The 10,710-nt window shown below is 42.6% G+C and overlaps 1 non-coding gene and 1 pseudogene across 1 annotated transcript; one reads left to right on the forward strand and one right to left on the reverse strand.

Moving 5' to 3' along the window:
• The first annotated feature begins 578 nt into the window (after positions 1–578).
• Positions 579–10,316, forward strand: LOC110575635 (annotated as a pseudogene).
• LOC123325643 lies at positions 2,126–2,253 on the reverse strand. Its single transcript, XR_006540574.1, has one exon.
• Positions 10,317–10,710: the final 394 nt, after the last annotated feature.

The following is a 10,710-nucleotide window of genomic DNA, read 5'->3' on the forward strand; positions in this document are numbered from 1 at the left end:
CATCCATTTGGGATAAACACTATCAGCAAATTAGATGTAGAGGAACTTATCTCAACACAATAAAGGCCATATATTAAAAGCCCATAGCTAACATAATCAATGAGGAAAACCTGAAAGCTTTTCTTCTAAGATCTGATACAAGACAAGGATGCCCACTCTTGCCACTTCTATTCAACATAGTACTGGAAATCCTAGCCAGAGCAATTAGACAAGAAAAAGAAATGAAAGGCATTCAAAACAGAAAGGAAGAAATAAATTTATCTGTTTTCAGATGACATGATCATATATGTAGAAAACTCCAAAGACTCAACAACAACAACAAAACTATTAGAACTAATAAATGAATCCAGTAAAGTTGTAGGAAACAAAATCAATGTGTGAAAATCAGTGATGTTTCTATACACTAACAATGAACTCTCTGAAAAGAAAATTAAGGAAACAATCCTAATCACATAGCAACAAAAAGACTAAAATACTTAGGAATAAACTTAACCAAGAGATGAAAAATTTGTCCACTGAAAATTCTAAAACATTGATGAAGGAAATCAAAGCAGACACAGATAAAAGAAAAGACCTCAATGTTCATGGATTGGTCCAGACTACTAAGGTAATTTACAGATAATCCCAATGGAATTCTTTACAGAAATAGAAAAAATAATCTTTAAAAAAAGATTTTATTTATTTATTTGACAGACAGCACAAGCAGGGGGAGTGGCAGAGAGAGAGGGAGAAGCAGGCTCCTGGGTGAGCAGGATCATGACCTGAGGCAGACGATTAACCAACTGAGCCACCCAGGCACCCCTAGAAAAAATAATCTTTTTTTTTTTTTTTAAGATTTTATTTATTTATTTGAGACAGAGAGAATGAGAGACAGAGAGCATGAGAGGGAGGAGGGTCAGAGGGAGAAGCAGACTCCCTGCTGAGCAGGGAGCCCGATGCGGGACTCGATCCCGGGACTCCAGGATCATGACCTGAGCCGAAGGCAGTCGCTTAACCAACTGAGCCACCCAGGCGCCCGAAAAAATAATCTTAATTACATGAAACACAGAAGACCCCAAATAGACAAAACAATCTTGAGCAATAAGAAGAAAGCTGGAGGCATCACATTTCCTTTTTTTTTTTTCACAGAAAGTGATTTATTGCTTTTAGAATAAAATAAAATGCTTTCAGAACTTTTATTAGTGAAGAAAAACTGTTAGAACTTGAAAACTTTTCTTTCTTTTTTTTTTTTAAGATTTTATTTATTTATTTGAGACAGAGAGAATGAGAGACAGAGAGCATGAGAGGGAGGAGGGTCAGAGGGAGAAGCAGACTCCCTGCCGAGCAGTGAGCCCGATGCGGGACTCGATCCCGGGACTCCAGGATCATGACCTGAGCCGAAGGCAGTCACTTAACCAACTGAGCCACCCAGGCGCCCCTTGAAAACTTTTCTAAAACATTACTTTGTCAGCTGATGAAGTAGGCACTTCAACACAGAAAACTTCCCATTTGCAACTGTGTGGAGCCCAAGCTGTCCAATTAGATGCAGCTAACTGCTTAGAAGTGGGCTTGCACTTTGGCCAGTGTACTGTCAGGTCTAACCTCTTTGCCCTGATGCCTGTGGTGCTCCTTCTTCTCCAGCACCCACTCACAGCTCTTCACCACCCCATGCCTCACAATCCTGTATGGGACTCTGTGTAGGAGACAGCTCTGAGTGGGTGGATGGAGTGGCCTGGCAACACCCAAGCTAATCACACAGGGAAAAATGGTGATCCTCCCTGAGTTAGGTGGCCTCGGATACCCCTTCTACAGCAGAAGTCCCCACTTTTGGACACCCTCTCCTCTCCCAGTGATATTCTGCAGGAGCCAAAGAAGTTGTTTAGTAGGAGAGCAAGAGGTGAGAGGCCCCACTCCCTCACAGGCATCTTTGTGGTAGATGACTACCTGTTTAGGTGTTTGTTAGGCGTTGCCTATGGGGTAGGCAGGGGGCTAAGTTACTTTTGGGGCAACACAGGCCAGGATCAGCTCATGAGAGCCTGGCACTATCTAAGGAGAGCCAGAGGCCCCATGTTGCCACTTCAGCCCCTAGTCTGGCTGTGGGGCTAGCATGCCTGGTATAGACCAAGTGGGAGCTTCCAGCAACTCCAGATGTCTGAGGCAGGAAAACAAGGCTGCCAGCTTGTGGCAGCCCTGACAATAACCCTCAAGGGCTGATCTTGGCCTCCAGCCCTGGCTAAGAGAAAAGGGACCCTCCAGCCCCATGGGAGAGAGGCCTTGCCTAATTTCAAAATACACTACAATCAAAACAGTATGGTACCGGTAAAAAAACAGACATATAGGAAAATGGAACAGAATACAGGGCCCAGAAATAAATCAGTGCATCTATGCATCTATCTATGGTCAATTGGTCTTCAACAAGAGTTTCAAAAACACTCAACGGGGAAAAGAGAGTCTCTTCAATAAATATTGTTGGGAAAATTGATATCTATATGCAGAAGAATGAAACTGGGCCCTTGTCTTGCACCATATGCAAAAATCAACTCAAAATAGATTGAAGACTTAAACGTAAGACTTGAAACCGTAAAATCCTAGAAGAAAATAGGGGGAAAACTCCTTGACATATGAGAAGAGATATCATCTCATACCTGTTAGGATGGCTATTATCAAAAGACAAAAATTAGTGTTGCTGAGGATGTGGAGAAAAGGTAATCCTTGTACACTGGTAGTGGGAATGTAAATTGGTACAGCCATTATGGAAAACAGTATGGAGGGTCCTCAAAAAATTAAAAATAGAACTACCATATGATCCAGCAATCCCACTTCTGAGTATATATATCCATGGTATATATGTATGAATATATATAATAGATATATAATATATTGTATATATATTAAAATATTATATATTATATTATACATAATACCATGCTAATTAGCTATATAGCAAACATTATGCTAAGTAAAATAAGGCAGACACAGAAAGACAAATACTGCATGATCTCACATGTGGAATCTAAGATAGTTAAACTCAGACAGGCAGAGAGTAGAATGGTGGTAACTAGGGGATAGGGGGAGGTGGAAATGGGGAGCTATTGGTCAAACGGTAGAAATTTTCAATTATCCAAGATGAATACGTTCTGGAGATCTTACGTACAGCGTGGTGATATAGTTAACAATGCTGTATTGCATACTTGAAATTTCTTGAGGGTAGATCTCAAGTGTTCTCAACATACACACACACAAAGACTCTGGCTATCCTGTGGAGTGATGGATATGTTAATTAGCTTGATTGTGCGATCATTTCACAATGTATACATATATCAAAACATCAAGTTGAACACCTTAAATATATATAATTAATATATATAATTCCTATTTGTCAATTATACCTCAATAAGATGGAAAAAGTCTTCAGGATCTGCCAACTCTTACCTGGCTACATGGGAATCAGTAGGGAGCTAATTAAAAATACAGATTTCCAGACCTCAACACCCACTCAGGATCTGAATCTCTGGGCAGTGATTCTGCGGAATCTGTGCTTTAGGGAAGATTTCTAGGAGATTCTGGTGAGCAGGACTTGGGACCTGGTGGCCTAGAAGATAAACCCAGACTCCTTGGGCTGGCATCCAGCACTCTCTGCTATCCAGCACTGATCACTGCTAGAGAAAATGATGCCATTTAGCAGATCTGTGACCCTACAAAATCTTGTAAAAGGCCCCCAACAATTTACCATTCCTATGACTTGTCTTTGGGCATTTCTCTCACCTAATTACCCCAGCAACTTGCCTTTGAAACAATATTACTCTCTTAATTCCTATCCAATTTGTCCACCATCTCATTCTTAGCAGACGACCTTGCCTTCCACTTTCCCAAGAAAAGAGGAAACGAAAGCTGTCACACACATACACAGCCTCTCCCTTCTCCCACCCTTCATCTTTTCCTTTGTCTCTGTGACAAGAGTCCTTGTTTTTGTTCACAGCTCACTCCTCCACCCCTCACTGCTATTGTCTCTGGTCTCCTCAAGTTGGTGTACCCAATCTCCTCCTCTGTACAAGTTGACAGAAAGAAGCCTTGAACAGTGTTCTTGACTCAGCGCACAGCTCAGCTCTCCTCCCTTTATACTCAGACTTCCTAAAAGAACAGCACAATTCAGCTCAAACACTAATCTGTACCAGCGATGGGAAATCAAGACAGGTCAAAGGCCATCTCAGCCCCCAAGGATCTTAGGCTCCACACTCATCCTCACCCCCTTTACTTCTCAGCCCGTCCTGCTCCTGCTCCCGCTCCCCGTCCTGGAGCCAGCCTGCTCTCCCCATGTCTCCCTGATTTCCAAACCCACACTTCAACCTGCCTTTCCTTCATCTTCCGAAGTCATTGCTACCATTGGTTTAGGTCACCTTCTTAACCTCAGTTTCCGGAACACTCCTCTGTTCCATTTCTCCTAATACCTGCTCTTCACTTTCAGGTTTCCTTCCCAGGATCTTTCTCTGTTGGCCAACATCACAACTGTCCAGGTTCCTGAGGTGCAGTCCTTTGCTCTCGTCTCCCGGGATCCGCTCTCCTAAATGATCTCGGCGCCTTCTCGTGGCCTCCAGACATTTATAGTAACCGGCCACCTGGTGTCCCTCAGACATCTCAGACCCATCTTCCCCACCAGCGTTTCTTCCTACACCGCCCAGAGGCGGTGCTGTGCTGGGAGGCTCCGTCGGGACCTCTCCGTCCCACGGGCCACGCCTGCACCCCGCTTCCTGGGCTCCCCACGCCCCCACGGCCAACCAGGTGCTGGCCTGCGTGTCCCCGCCGACCTCGCCTTCTCTCCTCTGGGGCTCAGCCCCTTCTGGTCCCGCCCTCGCTCTCCCACGCCCCTCAACCCCAGCCCCAGCCCCAGCACCCCCTTCCCGCCCCACGCCCCCGCGCCGGTGAGCCCCGCCCACACGCTCAGCCTGGCGCGCGTGGCCACGCCCCCGCCCGGCCTCCCGTCTGCGCTGCCAGCCCTCGGCCCGTGTCCGTTTCCTGACCCGCTTCAGTCCTTTTCCGGCGTGGCCGCAGCCTCAGCTCGGTCACCGGCGTGTCTTTCCCCGTCCCCGCGGAAGCGCGCGCTCTCCTCTCCCGTTTACGATGTGTCTGTCCACCAGGCGCCGCGCCCCGGGAGACAGCCGGCGCCCTCAGCGTCCCCGCGGCAGGAGAGTGCCCTGCGGGCAGCGGCGGCGCTGAGCCGGGCGGAGGGGGGGGGGGGCGCCGCCCGACTCCCACTTCCCGCTCGCCCGCCTAGGTCCGCGCGGTCCCGGGGGCGGAGCAGGGCAGCCGCGACCGTCGTTACCCGCCCACCCTCCTCGCCCTCCCCGCCCTCCCCTTGCTTCCCGCTCCTGCGGGACCTTAAACCCGCGCCACCACCCGCCAGCGGGGAGAGCTAACCTGGAGCCCCCGGGGTCCTAGTGCCGCCCAGATAGCGCTGCTTCGTATTGGGGAGCTTTCGCTGGCTGTCCCGCATTTATTGAGAGATAGAGCATATTAAAATCAAAACCGAACGAAGACTAGCCTTGAAAATTCTAAGCAGAGTAACCAGTATGATCATACAAACAAAGCATAATTTAGCTTATTTTGCAAGGCTAAGTTGACCTAGATCATTTCTTGTTTGAGCTTCTGGAAATGATAAGCAAAACTTGAACTGGTTCCCATGGATGATATGAAGGGACCACTGAAAAATCTCATATTGCAGCCAATCTGTGAAGAATAAACAGTCACTGCTTTCTCACGGCACAAGTTGCTTTATAACAATATATCCTGAGCCTCATTCCATGCTCTGGTTTGAGAGCTCCCGGTTTGCAAACTGTATTTTTGGTGTGTGCACAATAAATTTTTACTAATTACTTTAGTGGTTCATTGGTTTTTACTTTAGCTATTTTGAACCTTTGACAGTATATTTAATGTGCATGGTTCTAGCTATTCTCAAAACGTCTCACCTCAGGGCTGGATTTTTAAAAACTATCTTTTCAAATTGTGAGTTAGGTGACCTTGGTCACAGAACCTTTCTAGGCCTTGGTGTTCTCACCTATGAAAGGAGAGGATTTAACTAAATGATTTCTGAACATTGAACAATAGGCCTTTCACAGGGAAAAGGAAAAGATAAATAAATAAACATGCGTACATATATATGAATATATAAAATGTAACTCAATGCTAAAGGGTGATTCAGTGATCTTTAGAGGGGGTGGTCGTATTAAGGGGAAAGCAATCAATTCTGCTGGCAGCTGGAAGAGGAGGGGGCATGAAGGCTTCAGGGGGAGGTGATATTTCATGTGGGCTCCAGGGAGGGGCAGAATCTCACTAGTGGGGAAAGGCCTCAGGTGGAGGCATGGTAGGGACAGAAAGAGTTGGGGAAATGGAGAGTGGTGCTATTCTCTCTGATTCCTTTCCTGCTATTGGACAATCTCGGCTCATGTGTCATCTCCTCCAGGAAGCCTTCCCTTATTTCTTTCTCTTTTCCACAGTTAGGTTCTCTCTCTTCTGTTTCTACTATTACATCTTAAATATACCTCAGTTTTGTTGTGTTGCATGCTGGAAATGTAGAAATAAATTTCATAAAGCTTTCTTAAAGCCTGGTGTAAGTTAAAATATCTTTTCACCTTTCAAGCATTGCCATAGAGAAACTTGACCTCAAGAGGTGTGGAATGTATCTTGATTGATCAATGAAAATTACCTCAACCTCCAGATAGAACATTTAACCTAAATACCAGCAGAATATATTTAAAAATGTGATGCATTAATTTAAAATATCATTTAGAGACAACAGAAGACAAACTGGAACATTCACAAATTTGTGGAAATTAAATAAAACACTCAAACAACTAATGGATCAAAGAAGAATCACAAGGGAAATTAGAAAATACTTCAATGAGTGAAAACTAATGCACAACACACAGTGCAGCATACCAGCAGTAAGGGCTGCGCTAAGGGGCAAATTTATATCTGTAAACACATTAAAAAGGAAAAAAGGGGGCACCTGGGTGGCTCAGTTGGTTAAGCGGCTGCCTTCGGCTCAGGTCATGATTCCAGGGTCCTCAGATAGAGTCCCACATCAGGCTCCTTGCTCAGTGGGGATCCTGCTTCTCCCTCTGCTTCCCGCTCCCCCTGCTTGTGCTCTCTCACTCTCTCTCTCTCTGACAAATAAATAAATAAAATCTTAAAAAAAAAAAAAAAAGGAAAAAGACCTTGGGGCGCCTGGGTGGTTCATTTGGTTAAATGTCTGCCTTAGGCTCACGTCATGATCCTGGAATCCCAGGATGGAGTCTTGCATGGGGCTCCCTGCTCAGCAGGAAGTCTACTTCTCCCTCTGACTCTCGCCCCTATCATGCCCTCTCTCTCATTCTCTCTCTTTCAAATAAATAAATAAAATCTTAAAAAAGGAAGAAGACCTCAAACCAATCACCTACTTCACAACCTTAGGAACTAGCAAAAGAACAAACAACCCAAAGCTGGCAGATGGAAGGAAATAATAAAGATTAAAACAGAGATAAATAAAATAGAGAAGAGAAAAGTATACTGAAAATAAATAAACCCAAAAGTTGCTTCTTCAAAAAGATTAACAAAATTGAGAAACCATTATATGGATTGACTGAAAAAAGAGAGAGAAGATTCAAATTGCTAGTTAGAAATGAATGGGGGTGGGGTCGCCTGGGTGGCTCAGTCAGTTAAGCATCTGCCTTCTGCTCAGGTCATGATCTCAAGGTCCTGGAATCCAGCCCGTAGTAGGGCTCCCTGCTCAGTGAGGAGTCTGCTTCTTCCTCTCCTTCTGCCCCTCCCTTCCCCCCCACCCCCACCGCCCCGTGCTTGCTCACTACTCTCTTTCTCTCTCAAATACATAAACAAAATCTTTAAAAAAGAGAGAATGAATTAGGGACATTTCTACTGATTCCACAGAAACAAAAAGGATTAAAAGACAGTGCCATGAACATTTAGATAATCAACTAATTGGATAACCTAGATGGAATGGACAAATACCTAGAAACACAAAACCTACCTAGACTGAACCAACAAGAAATAGAAAATCTGAGTAGACCTATAATTAGTAAGGTTAAATCAGTAATTAAAAAAACCTTTGGACAAGGAAAAGCCCTGGAGTTGATGGTTTCACTGGTGAATTCTACTAAATGTTAAAAAACTAATACCAATACTCCTCAAACTCAAAGAACTGAAAAGAAGGGGAATACATCCTAACTTCTTCTATGACACTATTGTTGTCTGATACCAAAGCCAAACAAAGACACTACCAGAAAAGAAAACTACAGGCCAATACCCCTTATGAATATTGATGCAAAAATCCTCATCAAAATACTAGCAAACTGAATCCAGGAGCATATCAAAAGAATGCACACCAAGTAGGATTTATTCTTGGTATGCAACCGTGGTTCAACATATGAAAATTAATGTTATATATGACACTAACAGAATGGACGAAAAAGCCCAATGTTCCACTAACTGATGCAAAAAAACATTTGACAAAATTTTGACACTCTTTTGTGGTGAAAACACTCAACAAACTAGGAGTAGAAGGAAACGATTCCAGCATAATAAAAGCCATAAATGAAAATCGCACAGCTAATAGCAAAGTCAATGGTGAGAGACAGAAAGCTTTTCCTGTAATTTCAGCAACAAGATAAGGATGCCTGCTTTAGCCACTACTCAAAATAGCACTAGAAATTCTAACCAGAGCAATTAAACAAGCTAAGGGGGAAAAAAGGACATCCAAATTGGAAAGACTAAAATTATCTCTGTTCAAAGATGCATGATTTTATAAGTACAACACCCTAAAATTCCCCCCAAAACAATAAATAAATGAATTTCACAAAGTAGCAAGGTACAAAATCCACACAAATCCAGTTGTGTTTCTAATGCAAATCAAAACCACAATGAGATATTGCCTCACACCTGTCAGAATAGCTAGTATCAAAAAGATAAGAAATAATAGGCATTGGCAAGGATGTAAAGAAAAGGGAACCCTGCACACTATTGGTGGGAATGTGAATTGGTGCAGCCACTATGGAAAATAGTATGGAGGTTACCCAGAAAATTAAAAACAGAAATACCATACAATCTAGCAATTCCACTTCTGGGTATTCACCCAAAGAAAATGAAAACACTAATTCAAAAAAGATATATACACCCCTATGTTTATTGCAGTATTATTTATAATAGCCAAGAAATGGAAGCAACCTCAGTCCATTGACTGATGAATGGATAAAGAAAATGTGGTATATACGTAAAATGGAATATTACTCAGCTATAAAAAAGAATGAAATCTTGCCATTTGCAGCAACATGGATGGATCTAGAGGATATTATGCTAAGTGAAATAATTTAGACAGAGAAAGACAAATACCATATAATTCATTTATATGTGGAGTCTAAAAAACAAAGCAAATGAATGAGCAAAACAGAAACAGACTCATAAATACAGAGCACAAACTGGTGGTTGCCAGAGGGAGGGTGGGTGGGTGAAATAGATGGAAGGGAATTAAGAGGTATAAACTTCTAGTTATAAAATAAGTAAGTCATGGGGAGGTAAACTACAGCATAGGGAATATAGTCAATATTGCAATAATTGTGTATGGTGACAGACTTATCATGCTGGTCATTTACTGATGTATATAAATGTTGAATCACTATGTTGTACAGCTGAAATGAATATAATATTGTATATATATACTATACTTCAATAAAAAATCAGTTGTGTTTATATACACTAACAATGAACAATCCAACAAATAAAACAATTCTATTCACAATAGCATCAAAAAGAATAAAATTCTTAGGAATTAACCTAACCAAGGAGGTGAATGCTGTATGCACTGAAAACCAAAAAGACATTGCTGAGCCTTTTGCGGCCATTGCTGAAGTGCCAGCAGCCAAAATGAAGTTCGATCTTTGTGACTTCTCACCAGAGCAAGAATCATAAAAGGCATCTCAATGCACCTTCCCGCATTCTCAGGAAAATTATGTCTTCCCCTTTTTTCAAAGAGCTGAGACAGAAGTACAACATTTGATCCATGCCCATCTGAAAGGATGATGAAGTACAGGTTGTGTGAGGACACTACAAAGGTCAGCAAATTGGCAAAGTCGTCCAGGTTTACAGAAGGAATATGTCATCTACATTGAACGAGTACAGCAAGAGAAGGCGAATGGCACAACTGTCCATGTGGGCATTCACCCTAGCAAGGTGGGTATCACTAGACCACAAAAGATGGCAAAAAGATCCTTGAATGTAAAGCCAAATCTCGCCAAGTAGGAAAGGAAAAGGGCAAATATAAGGAAGAAACAATTGAGACGATGCAGGAATAAAGTAATCATATATGATTGTTCTATCTTTTGGGGGAAAAAGATAAAAAAACATTGCTGAAAGAAGTTAAAGAAGATGTAAATAAATGGAAAGACATTCCATGTTCATGGATTGGAGGACTTATTATTAAAATGTCAATATTATCCAGAGCAATCCTCAGACTTAGTGCAATCCTTAACAAAATCCTAATTTTTTTTTCAGGAATAGAATTATACATCCTGAAATTCATATGGGATCTCAAGGGGTCCCCAAATGCCAAAACAATCTGTAAAAAGAGGAAAAGAGTTGGAGGTGTCACACTTACTCATTTCAAAACTTACCACAAAGCTACAGTAATTGAAACAGTAGGGAACTGTCATAAAGACAGACACATAGACCAATGGAATAAAATAGAGA

Source organism: Neomonachus schauinslandi, chromosome 8, assembly GCF_002201575.2.
Source record: "Neomonachus schauinslandi chromosome 8, ASM220157v2, whole genome shotgun sequence".
NCBI lineage: Eukaryota > Metazoa > Chordata > Mammalia > Carnivora > Phocidae > Neomonachus > Neomonachus schauinslandi.